This window comes from Theropithecus gelada, chromosome 8 (assembly GCF_003255815.1).
Source record: "Theropithecus gelada isolate Dixy chromosome 8, Tgel_1.0, whole genome shotgun sequence".
NCBI classification, from domain to species: domain Eukaryota; kingdom Metazoa; phylum Chordata; class Mammalia; order Primates; family Cercopithecidae; genus Theropithecus; species Theropithecus gelada.
Window position 1 is genome coordinate 78044413 of NC_037676.1, and position 13026 is coordinate 78057438.

The window sequence follows — 13026 nt, forward strand, 5'->3', positions numbered from 1 at the left end:
GATCATGTAACATGTTGCTAAATAATGTTGTAGTGATTTATCTTTTTTTATTTGATTTGATTCAAATTGGTGTCTTTGACATTGTATCTAGCAGAAATTCCACCAGTTTTCTAGTATATGGGTGATACTTTTTTTAGCTATCTTTTCTGGCATGAGCATTTTCCTTTCACATTTTAATAGTTTGTAGATAATTGTAATGGGAATTTTGGAAGCAGGATTAAGGACTTTATCATAAGCCCAGGAATCTAATCTTATGCTTTTGATTTATATTTGTGCCATATCCATTTATATTTTGGGAACAATAAATGAAAAATTAAAAATACTTGAAATCATAGTGTTTTGCTAGCCAGAACGACACATTATGTCTTAGCTGGACCTGAGAAAAATGTATTTCTAAGCTACTTATTGTTTATGGTATAAGTTTCTTCTGTATACATTTTTTTCCATGTTAGGTAATGTGCTGATGTTATAACAAGGTTTGAGGAAGGTACATTTCACACAGGAGTGTGAAAACTCAATCATCATGCTTATGAACTGCAAAAGGATTCCATACACATTTTCAACTAACTATAGATGATTGATAGATGGATAGATAGATAGAGATAAAATTGCAGTTATTTTATTTATGTGGCATAGGTTTAAGAAAAAATGGAAAACACCATATGAACAAAAGGATGAAATTATCTGAAATTATAACTAAAGTAAAAATGAAACAAAGATTTTTGAGAACATGGGATAAATTTTCTGAGGTATAGCTAAGTTCACATACTTTAGAATATAGAGGGTACCCCTATACTAACTTCTTTTTAACTATATAAGATTTTAGAATCCTATTAATCATTTCCCTCAGCTATGTTCCATTCCTTATCATCCCCCTGACTCTTCCCTCAATAGCTTTAAGGGAGAAAGATAGTGGTAAAGGATGAGATATAGTATTGGGGAAGATTGAAACTCAAAGCTCTGTTCAGACAGAAAAAAAACCAGAAGAAAAATGATGCTGTCTTCTGAGTCCTGGTTTTGGTTGCTTCCAATCATTTTTCCTTCCTCTAATATGTCTCACTTTTGTACTTAAAAAAAATATTAATTGAATCACATTACGCCTCAACGTTATTTTGTCCCTTTTGATCATCTTTAAATAATTATACAAATTGTATGTGATATTTACCCAGTCAATAAATTGAATAGAGGTTCTAAAACATTTGTCCAATTTTTTCTCATTGAAATGTATTGCATTCTAACTTAGAAAATGATTATTCAAGTGATACTTTTTAAGAAGAGGATTATTTCAAAATATAATATTTATTTAGGGTCTACCTTTATGGGGATTTTGTTTCCTTGTTATTTAATGAATTGGTTAAAATACTTCAGGAATTATCTTTTCTTATAATACCACTGTTTTAAATTTCAGCTTCTGGAGATGAAATTTATAAAAGTTTAACATTACCAAAGTAAACTAATCTTTGCAATGACTTTTTTTTTTTTTTTTTTTGGTGACATTTAACAAAGTCTAGACTACAAGCCACAATTTATCTGATTTGTAAATGGCCATGACAACAGTGGTTACTTACTTCCTTTAGGCACTATTTCTGTTTTTGCCTGCTCCAAAAGGAGGTATTTTCTTTAGCTCTTCTCTGTACAATGCCACAGATCTATTGGCTAGGGAGAACCATGTGTTAAGTATTTTTAAATTTTACAAATGAGTTTTTGTCATTGACTATGGGGATAAACAACTACTTCTTTCTCCTCTTGCCATCTTCTCTTCCTGCTCCTCCTCCTTTCTCCTCTTTCCTCCTCTTCTTCCTCTTCCTTCTTCTTCTTCTTTTGTTTTTGTTGTTATTAGTTTATTTCTTACTGTGAGGATCAAAGAACTCTGGGGATCAGCTTACTGAATTGAATAGTTCTACTGCAGCATTTAGAGCAAGCTGTGGCAGGGCCTGTAAGAACAGCCAATTATTGATTTGATAACCAGTTAAAGAATACATTTCCTAGCATCCCATTTAAATAGATGTATGCATATGACTAGATTTTGTCCAATAAAAAATAAGCAGTATTTATGTGAACCAATATCACAGTCTTGCCCTAAACTGGAAGATGTGTGCCTCCCTGCCTATCATTCTTTCCTGTTGATAGGAACGTAGATAGAATAGTGGGAAATGGAATATTTCCAGGAAATAGTTCAGGAGAGCAGAGAAATAAACCAAAATAATTCTGGTTTTAGAAAGCCAGAATATTCAAATGTTGGCTCTTATCATCTCAAGCAGTGTAATATTGGGAAATCTCTGAAGTTCTCTAAACTTCAGTTTTCTAATTTTAAAAACATGGATAATATTATTTTGAGAATCAAATGAGGTTATTTTTGTTGTAAGAATTATTGTATTTTAAGAATAAAATGAGATATGTGCAAGGTACCTAGGACAGTATACAACTACAAAACATGTTATTTCTCTTCCCTATTCTTTTCTGTTTAACTCTAAGTTTATATTCTATATAACTATTTTTTCTAAAAAGTTTATTTTTAGATGTGTGAAGCATATTAATTAATTGCAAAAGTGTGATCTCTTCTATCTAATGTGCTGTTGATTCTGTCCAGTGTATTTTCTTATCATCTCCCACATCGTAGTTTTCATGACAAGAAGACTGATTGATATATATCATATATCCCTAGTTAATATTTTGAACATGTGTAATTCAACTATAATAACTTCGTTAATATCTTCTGCTAATTCTAACATCTACGTGAGTTGAACTTAATTCTATATTTTTCTCTTCATTATAGAAAATGTTCTTGCTTCTTGAGAACTTAATAATTTTTATTAAATGCCAAACATGGTAAATTTACCTATGTGAGTTCTGGGCATTTTTGGGAATCTGTAAATATTCTTGAGTTGTGTTCATTGGATGTGGTTAGGTAACTTAGAAATGATTTAATTCTTTCACGTCTTGTTTTCAAGATGTGTTAGGTGGGACTGGAACAGTGCCTATTCCAGGAATAACTACTCCCCACCGCTAGGCAAGACTCTTCTATGTATGCTACTCAGTGCTCCTTAAGTCATAAAGTTTTCAGTCTGATTGATGAAAACAGGACTATTTCTGGCCCTGGGTGAGTTCTATGTCCCGTTAACTTGCAATCCTTTCAGCTGTTTTTTACCTGGGCATGAGGTAGCCCCTTCACATGCTTGTGTTGAGCAGTACTCCATTGAATACTAGAAAGGAGCACCCTGAGATATCCAGAATTCTCTCTCGGTGAGGTGCTCTCATCTCCAGTACTTCTACGAATACTCGATGCTTTGATCTGTCTCAGCTCCAGCTCCTCAATTCATGGACCATCCGACGCAACCTGTGTTCCCCCTCTTTCTGTCACAGCAAGGAGACCCTCAGGGTAAGGTAGAGCACTCCTAGCACCACTTGATTTGTCTTCTGTCTTTTGAAGATCACTGTTCTTTGCTGTTTGATGTTCAGCATCCTGAAAACTGTTGCTTCATATATATTATCTCCTTTTTTATTATTTTAGGTGGGAGGGGAAATAAGTTAACGGTTACTTTATCTTGGCAAGAAATAAAATTTAGGAGAAGAAAATTTAGTAAGCTAAAATATTTAAAGAACTTTCTATGCTATTCTGTATTGGAGATCATTCTAATCAGTCTTTAAAAGTCTCTTGATTAAATATTATTCATTCCTCCATGTTACACATCAAGAGGCTGAGAATTTTTTTGAGGTTAAGTTACACAGACCAGGAGCTCAGACTGTCCGAGCAAAAGTGTATTTGCTTAACCTCATATTATTCTACTAAAGAAATACACATGATCTTAGACCCACATATAGTCTAAACAAAGAAGCAGGACACATAAAGTAACAGTTAAAATGTATTGAAAAAAAAAAAAGAACTATGATGGAGGACTGTAAAAAACACTTTGTTAGGAGAACACAGAAAAAGAAGCTAACAAGACTTTTAGTTTATTATTGAATAAATAATGAACTATTTAAAGAATAAGTTATTTGTAAATGAATGGAAACTATATTTTGTATAACAAATGTTTTTATACAATCTGAAAGGTAGTTTTCCAGTTACCTGTTGCTGCATAAGAAACTAACCCTAAATTTATTGGCTTAAAAAAAATCAGTCATCTTATTATGCTCACAGTTTGGGCATTAGAGATTTAGATAGGATTGGGCTGGGAGAGTATTCTATTTCATGAGGCATCGACGTGGATCAATCAGTGGTATTCAGCTCTTAACTAGGACTAGCCTGAGGGTCAAAAAGGGCTCCCCTCATATACCTTGTGTTTTGGCAAAGACTATGGGAAGGCTGAGCTCATTTGGTTTTTTTTTTCTTCTCCATGTGGTTTCAGGGTCTTTCCACACGGCCATTTACAAGCAGGAATGCATGGGCGTTTCAAGTACGAGCATTTAAAGTAGCAAAGCAGATATTCCTAAGAAAAGACACTTCACATTCAATTCCTTAGCCAAACAATGGTTGGAAAAAAGTATCCGTGATCTCTTTTATATACATTGGTGTCCCAGGAATAAATAAAGGTGGCAAAAGGTAAATTCTCAGAATCATCTATGGTTGCAAATACAGATCCCCAAAATAATAAGACCCCTTATAAATACATAAGACTACACTTTTCTAACTAAAAAAAAAAATGTTTTCTATGAACTATTCTAACTATGTGCTAAGGAAAGCACTAACAATTCACATTTCTGATTCATAATCCAACCACTAAAATATAACAAATTAGAAGTTATTAGTTTTACAGTACAGTGTCTTTTAAGGATAAATGTGATAAACTCTCAAGCCCTTAAATCTTTTAAGATGTTACAAAGCATAAAACCATCACTTTATGTAAATAATACATATAATTAAAAATAGTCCTTATAAGTAATAAAAAGTTAGTTCAAAACTTTTAAAATCATATTCAAATGAAACCTTCAAAGTAGAGGGCTAAATTCTGTGAAAAAGAAACATAAAAGGAGGATGCTAAATTTTTGATTATTGTTTACAACTAGAAACAGTATGTAAAGATGTTCATGTAATCACAGTTTTATTACCTATTTTGATCCTCATACATTTCAATATGTTTCTTTCTTTACTTGACTTTTAACATGTAATTATAGATGCATTTATAGATTTGTTCCCATTGGAATAAATATTATACTCTCTTTTCTATAATAGTTCTTTGCTCATGTTAATAAAGTATTGTATTAATAGATTAGTAAATTGTATCTGAGAATGAAGTTAAAAAGGAAGAGTGAAATGCACACACATGCACATACACAAACAAACACACACAGCCCTTCCCCACAATTGTGAGTAGAAGATTGTAGGAAAAAAAGAAGTAACAAATATAGTTCCCCTGAGATCTATACTAGGGCCAATCTCATTTAGCTTCTGTATAAATGACCTTGAAACAGGAGTAAACTCTCAACCATACCTTGGTTTGAAAACAGTAGACAGACCAAAGTATGGGATAAAGCTACAGGGAAATCTTAATAGAATATAGCCGTGACCGGGAATGTTACAAATGAAATTTAATGTAGTACAGTCTTGTTTTCACATTACTTGGGAAAATGCCAGGATCATGGTAGATGGAAAGCAGAATAGCTTATAAAATTTAAAGCTGGATATAAAGGTATTTTTAAAATATTTATAATTTTTAATTTATAAAGGTATTTTTAAAGGTATTTATAATTTTCCAAAATGCTGCAAATCCTGTGAATGTGTGTATTTTGAAAGTATGCATATAGATTCTAAGAAAATGAAGTAAACATATAGGTGCTAATGATTAAAATATATAATCCTGTAGATGAATTAAAACCTTGGAGTCATAATAATCATGTGTGAATATTTCCGAGTATAGGGAGTTTGTTTCCGTTTCTCTCATTTTTATCTATAACACAATAAAACTCATAGTATAGAGAGATAATAAAAAGTGAGAAAGTGTATGAGATGTTAAAATCTTACTTGTAAGTGAAATAAGATGTTGAACTACATGATCTAAAGATCAGTGAATAAGCAATTATTTTTCTCCTTTCAGCCAGTACCTTTTAAAATTCTGCTGCCTTTGTTCCTTTAATAGTCGTGATAGCTCACTTTTGATACTGAAGAAAACACTCATCTTTGTAGACCAATCCTTGGTAGGGAACTGTTCAAATGGTAGATGACATTAAATTTCTTGCTCTTAAATTTTTATTGCTATTGTTAAGTTTTGTAAGCTTATATAAAAATAACTCACATACACTCTACCTTCCAAACTTGAACTCATTAGTCAATAAATATCTCTTTTCTTCATGTATATTTAAAATATTTTTGTTAATATGTGAGAAAGTAACCATATTAACAAATCAGCCTTTATCCATTTAAGGATAAAATCAGAGAAGAGGTAGAAGAGGGGTGAGAAGAGGTCAAAATACGTAGGATTATTTTCTTTACCTCAGGCTCCAAATCAGGCTAAGAAATTAAATGGATGAGAGATAGATACCATCATAGGGATGCTGGAAAAGTCTAGATATAATTGTTTTCCTTTTGAAAACACACAGAGATACATTTTCCCCTAAGGAACTGAGTCTTAGAACTTCAGAACAAGGTCACGTCCCTAAGCTTTGAGAATGACTTCTTGTACCAATACATGAAGAGCTTGGGTGACTAATTCATGTTGCAACTGCACAGCTTTACAAGTACATGTATGAAAGTTGAGTAAACACAGTCATCATAATTCTTTTCATGACTGTCTTTAGCTTATGAGCTTGGGCTCTGGAGTCAAAAGCCGTGAGAGTCGAGGTTTGACCCTGGTCCCAATGTATGACCTTGAGGAAATTATTTAACATCCCTCTTCACTGGTTTCCTTATCTTTACCACTAGCTCATAGAGCTGTTGTGATGGTTACCAAGCATAATTCATGTAAGAAAGGTATCACAGTGGCTGGAATATAGTAAGTATTCATTAAATGTTAGACATTGATAATGTCCTTGTTGATATGATAATTATGCCTTTCCATCCTTTATATGTTTATAAAACATTGGAAATGGCAGGACCTGCTAAAGATGATAAAGATGACGATGATTATGATGATGATGATGATGACAGAGATGAAAAGGAGTATTTTTTCACAAGTTATTTTGCTCTAAGGATATGGCTAATTATTACAACTTTTGTAGGAACTTTGTATTGTGCCATTTATAGGGAAACTTAGGTGATGATGATGATAATGATGATGATATTAATGTAATGGCTTCCCTAAAATACAGTATGTCTTCTTTTAATCTAAGTATGCTTATGTTTTAGAATCATGAACAGCTCTTTCAAACATAAAAATCAGGGAATCAACAACTACTCACCAACTGTTTAATATTTGCTAAACATGGTGGAAAACCAAAAGGATCTTGCAATATTTTGAAGAAAATAAGCTCCCTGTGGCTAAGAAATTTATCAAACTCACCATTCACTCAGCTCAGGGCCTGTGCTTAGCAAAGCAGTACTTATGTGTTTCAGATTAAATTGATAGTATATAAAAAATAATAATTACAAACAGTACAGCTGGAGAATTAGCTGTGCCATAAATTATCACTTAAATTACTATATCCCCTCCAGAAAAGATGAGGATTTTAAAAGGTACCCAGATATTTAAAGCATAATCTCTTAGATAGTTCACAGTCCTGTAACTGACTAACACAGACACCTATTCCTAATGTATTTTAACTTTATACGTGCCATGGATCCTTCCCCTAGGAAAACTACTAAACTGAAAATTCCATATTGTGAAGCAAAACAGCAGAGAAAAAATAATTTTTATGGGAAAAAGACGTGTTGTGATCAAATAAATTTGAGGAACACTAGGATAAACAAAATTACATGCATTTCACTTCTGCAAGCCTTTTCAGGTTATCAAATATAATAATGTGAATTGTCAGCTTTTAAAAATGTATTCTAATGTGCTATCCTTAACCTGAAGCATCTCAGTAGACAGATGGCATAAGAACCTCAGTTCTATGTGGAAAACACTTAACTAGGCAAAGTATGTGTGTACCACAAATTCAAATATACCAGGATAGTTCTCAGTTCATATGGTTCTGCCTTGCAGGGGCATTTTGGAAATTTTAGAGAGTATTTTTAAGGCCCTCGATGTTTAACATATTTTAATGTATACTATTTTATTTTATATCATGAATTGTTTTCTTTTTTTTTTATGCTTGAATTAAGGCATTACATTGCTTATTTTTAAATGTTATTTTTAAATGTTATTTTTAAAATATGTTACATTATCTATGAATTTTATTTCATTACACATGTCAAAAAATATTTATTATAGCAAAAGGACATTAAATCTTAAAGTTTTAACCACTACTCTGAAATTATTATTTCAACTTAAAAAAGTAACATTTATTTAGATTATTACTACTAATAATAGTTTTCTCCTGTGTCATTAAAAGCTCCGTGGACTAGAAGAAGGAAGAGATAAAGTGAAGACAGAGAATATGCTGTGGCTTTCTGAAATACCATTAAGGTATTTTTTTTTTTCCTTGTTGGATTGAAGTACATTAAATTTACCTAAATCATCCAGGGGCAACTCCCCCTGAGCAAATGACCACCACTGGGCAGGAGAATTCCAAGGTATACTTTTATTTAAGCCTAGATTCTCACTGGAAGCTCAGAACCTATCATTTAGAAAGCTTTCATCTCCTAGCAAACAATCTTCCTATTTACTTAGCAATTTTGAGCTGTGAATGTTTCAATTATGTCCCTAGCCATTGTTTTTAAATTAGAGAACTGTCAGTCTAAGCGAGGAAAAGTACACTTTTACTTAATTGATAAAAAGGTTAGTTTAATCCTTACTCTGAACTGTAACTTTATGGACCTTAAGTCAGTGACAGAGTTCTCACAGCAGCCATTAAAATATGTTGTTTTTCAGAATTTTTATTTTACTTCATGATGTCAGCCCTCTTTATATGTATTTCTAATTCAGGCTGGGGCATCTGAATCTCACAGTCACCTGAAAGATGTTTTTGATGATTTTGAATTGGTTCTCAAAATTTAAATGCTTAAAGATTTCCTATTAATATATGAATATATAACTTCTCTTAAAAAGTCAGGCTATCTGGCAGCAGTGGTTACACATTTTCATATGGGAATAATCAGGTGGAACTAAAGAGTAGCTAGCCCTTTCAAGAAGATATATTTTATCCATTCACCATAGTCACTGCTATTCCCTCATGTCTGCTTTACTTACTGTCTGTGTTACACAATTTTTCTCTTGCTCCTGAAGAGAAAAATAAAGAGATTGCATATTTCATGAAATATAACCCTATGTATTTACTATTCAAGGAGTATCTCTGCCTAAAGAAAATTATTGAGATCCTGTGTTAGAGCAAAACTTGTTTATATAACCTGCCTGACTTGAAAGTTATCTGAGTTACAACAGTTGACCTAGGGGACTAGATTCAGCAATCAAGATGCAATGAATCCCCCTCCTTCTTCTGCCACCTTTGTAAAATTCTGTGGGTCCTTTGTATCTTTGGCTAAGCACTAATTTAAGGTTTGCTTAAGGTTGACTGCCTACTTACCACCTAATAATTTAAGATTTGCTTTTGCCAAGAAAAAAAGTTGGCCTTTGAAGTATGTTAATAAGGGAAGTGTAAAATTGAAGCCATTCTTCAGTAAGATTGTTTTGTAAACAGAAAATCAGCTTGAAAGAGAATGCCTTTAAGAATTTGCACAAATGCAGATGAAGGCAAGTGTAAAAATAATTGTAATAATTCAACAATAATTACAGTGCCATTTAATGCAAAGGATGTTATACTAAGTGACAAAATTATCTCCTTGACCAAACTCTACAAAGACTTCTCAAAGCCCTTTCTCAATTTGGGCCCTTCAGTGGGCATGTCCTCAAGAGCCCAGTTTTAGCAGTAATTCAATCAAGTCAATTTAATCATCATTTCCCACCCAATATCCGATCACCCTCAATATCTTGTCAAATTCCTATTTCCAAAATCCAATCACCCTCAATATCTTGTCAAATTCCTATTTCCAACTACCCCCAGGTGATATCTTGAAGGAAATTTAAAACAATACTCTAGATAACACACAAATGATAAAAAAGCAGAACAGCCTTATTATTGATATGGAGAAACTTTTAGTGGTCTGGATAGAAGATCATAACAGCCACAATATGGTCCTAAGCCAAAGCTTTGCCTAGAGCAAGGCCCTAGCTCTCTTCAATTCTATGAAGGCTGAGGAAGGTGAGGAAGCTGCAGAAGAAAAGTTTGAAGCTTGCAGAGGCTGGTTTATTAGGTTTACAAAAAGAAGCCATCTTCATAACGCAAAAGTGCTAGGTGAAGCAGCATGTGCTCATGTAGAAGCTGTAGCAAGTAACTATCCAGATTTAGCTAAGATTATTGATGATGATGGCCATACTAAAAAATAGATTTTCACTGTAGATAAACACCTTTCTATTGGAAGAAAACTTTCATATGTAGAGAGAAGTCAATTCCAGGCTTCAAAACTTAAAAAACAGGCTAACTCTCTTGTTAGGGGTTCATGCACTGGTAGCTTTAAGTTGAAGCAGTGCTCACTTACTATTCCAAAAATCATAAGGCCTTTAAGAATTATGCTAAATCTACTCAACCTGTCCTCTAGAAATGGAACAAAAAAGCCTAGATGACAGCATGTCTGTTTACAGCATGGTTTACTGAATATTTTAAATCCACTGTTGAAACCTACTACCCAGGAAAAAAAAAAAAAAAAAGATTCCTTTCAAAATATTTAATGCTGATGGACAATGCACCTGGTCACCCAAGAGCTGTGATGAAAATGAACACGGAAATTAATGTTGTTTCCATGCCTGCTAACACAACCTCCATTTTGCAGCCCATGAATTGAGGAGTAATTTTGACTTTCAAATCTTATTATTTAAGAAATACATTTTACAAAGATATAGCTGACATAGACAGTGATTCTTATGATGAATCTGGGCAAAGTAAATTGAAAACCTCTGGAATGATTTACCATTTTAGATGCCATTTAAATACATTTGTGATTCATGGGAAGAGATCAAAATATCAACATTAACAGGAGTTTGGAAGAAATTGATTCCAAGCTTCATGTATGACTTTGAGGGATTCAAGACTTCAGTGGAGGTAGTAACTTCAGATGTGGTAAAAACAGCAAGAGAACTAGGACTAGAAGTGGAGCCTGAGGATATGACTGGATTGCTGCAATCTCAATCAAACTTGAATGGATGAGGAGTGGCTTCTGATCAATGAACAAGAAAAGTGATTTCTTTGAGATGGAATCTATTGCTAGTGAGGATGTTGTGAATATTATTGAAATGACAACAAAGTCATTTAGAATATGGAATATTCCATAAACTCGGTTGATAAAGTAGTGGCAGCATTTGAAATAATTAACTTTAATATTGAAAGAAGTTCTACTGTGGATAAAATGTTTTCAAGTAGTATTGCACAACTTATTTTAAGAAATTGCCACAGTCACCGCAAGCTTTGGCAATGACCATCCTGATCAGTTAGCAGACATCAACATCAAGGTAGGAATGTCCACCAGCAAAAAAATTACAACTCACTGAAGGCTTAGATGATCATTAGGATTTTTTGGCAAGCAGTATTTTTTAAATTAAATTATGTACATTGTTTTTTAGAGATACTGCTATTGAACACTTAATAGACTACAGAATAGTGTAAATAATTTTTATATGCATTGGAAAACCAAAAAAAATCATATGACTTGTTTTATTACATTTGCTTTATTGTGGTGGTTTGGAACTAAATATGCAGTATCTTTAAGCTATGCCTGTGTATGATATTTTCTACCTCCCGATGGTATTACCAAGTTAATTTGTAGAATCTCATAAAGGATTCTAGTCTTATTGGCTTGGAGATAAATAAATGCTAATATAATTCAACGTTTCCAGAAATACAGAAACTAGCCCAAGTGCTTTTCAAGTACACATGTCTTGGGTAAATCTTGGTAAATAAGATTAGTTTAATATTATTGGTTTAATATAAGCAGCTCTATCTTCTGAGTTATCAGCATTAAGTATAATATGAGCATATGGTTTAAGACTATAAAAATTATAAATTCAACCTAAGAACAAGTATAGAAGTAAAGAGGCAATAAAAATGAGTGACTTGATATCTATTACCTCGTGTGTGTTTCAAGCACAACAGTAAACTTTTTTTTTTTTTTTTTTTTTTTTTTTTTGAGACGGTGCAGTGGCCGGCTCACTGCAAGTTCTGCCGCCTCCCGGGTTAACGCCATTCTCCTGCCTCAGCCTCTCCAGTAGCTGGGACTACAGGCGCCCGCCACCACGCCCGGCTAATTTTTTTGTATTTTCAGTAGAGACAGGATTTCACCGTGTTCGCCAGGATGGTCTCGATCTCCTGACCTCGTGATCCGCCCGCCTCGGCCTCCCAAAGTGCTGGGATTACAGGCGTGAGCCACCGCTCCCGGCCAACAGTAAACTTTTATAAGACATGTATTTAACTTTTTTTAGGTTTTTGATTTGTGGTGAAGTCTAACATTCATGTGTTGAAAAATAGCCAGCAGTTGAATTGCGATGACGGCTGGCTTTGTTTAATGTTGCACTATGTCTGCCTATTAACAGTTTCAATATTGTTTTAATATCTTGAAATTGTTGAGTTATGCTAAGCTAAATTAAGTAACAGACACTTATTAAATATCTAGATTATTTCTAACAAAGATCAACTACTGAAACATTAATAGCTAGGCATAAGTTTAAGTTGAAGTGCTTGTAATCTGATACTGAATACTGGTATGCAACAGACAATTCACAAGGTTTACTTCCTAGTTTTCTGTGTAAAAATTTTACCAAGCATTAAAAATTATAATTGACGTTTGTAAGTGAAACCACCTAAAATAGTAAAGAAAGTTCTATGAAAACGATACAAGGAAAGTAAGTTGTGTCATTGATAAGAAAAGGTAATGAATATGAAGGATCTGGTTACTTAAAGGAAAATGAGAGCAATTTTGCCCTAAAGTAAGATACTGGCTATTCC

The 13026-nt window shown here is 33.2% G+C and overlaps 1 non-coding gene across 1 annotated transcript; it reads right to left on the reverse strand.

Moving 5' to 3' along the window:
• Window positions 1-446: 446 nt before the first annotated feature.
• Window positions 447-546, reverse strand: LOC112630895. The gene has a single exon (XR_003121020.1). It is a non-coding gene; the product is annotated as a small nucleolar RNA U13 (small nucleolar RNA).
• Window positions 547-13026: the final 12480 nt, after the last annotated feature.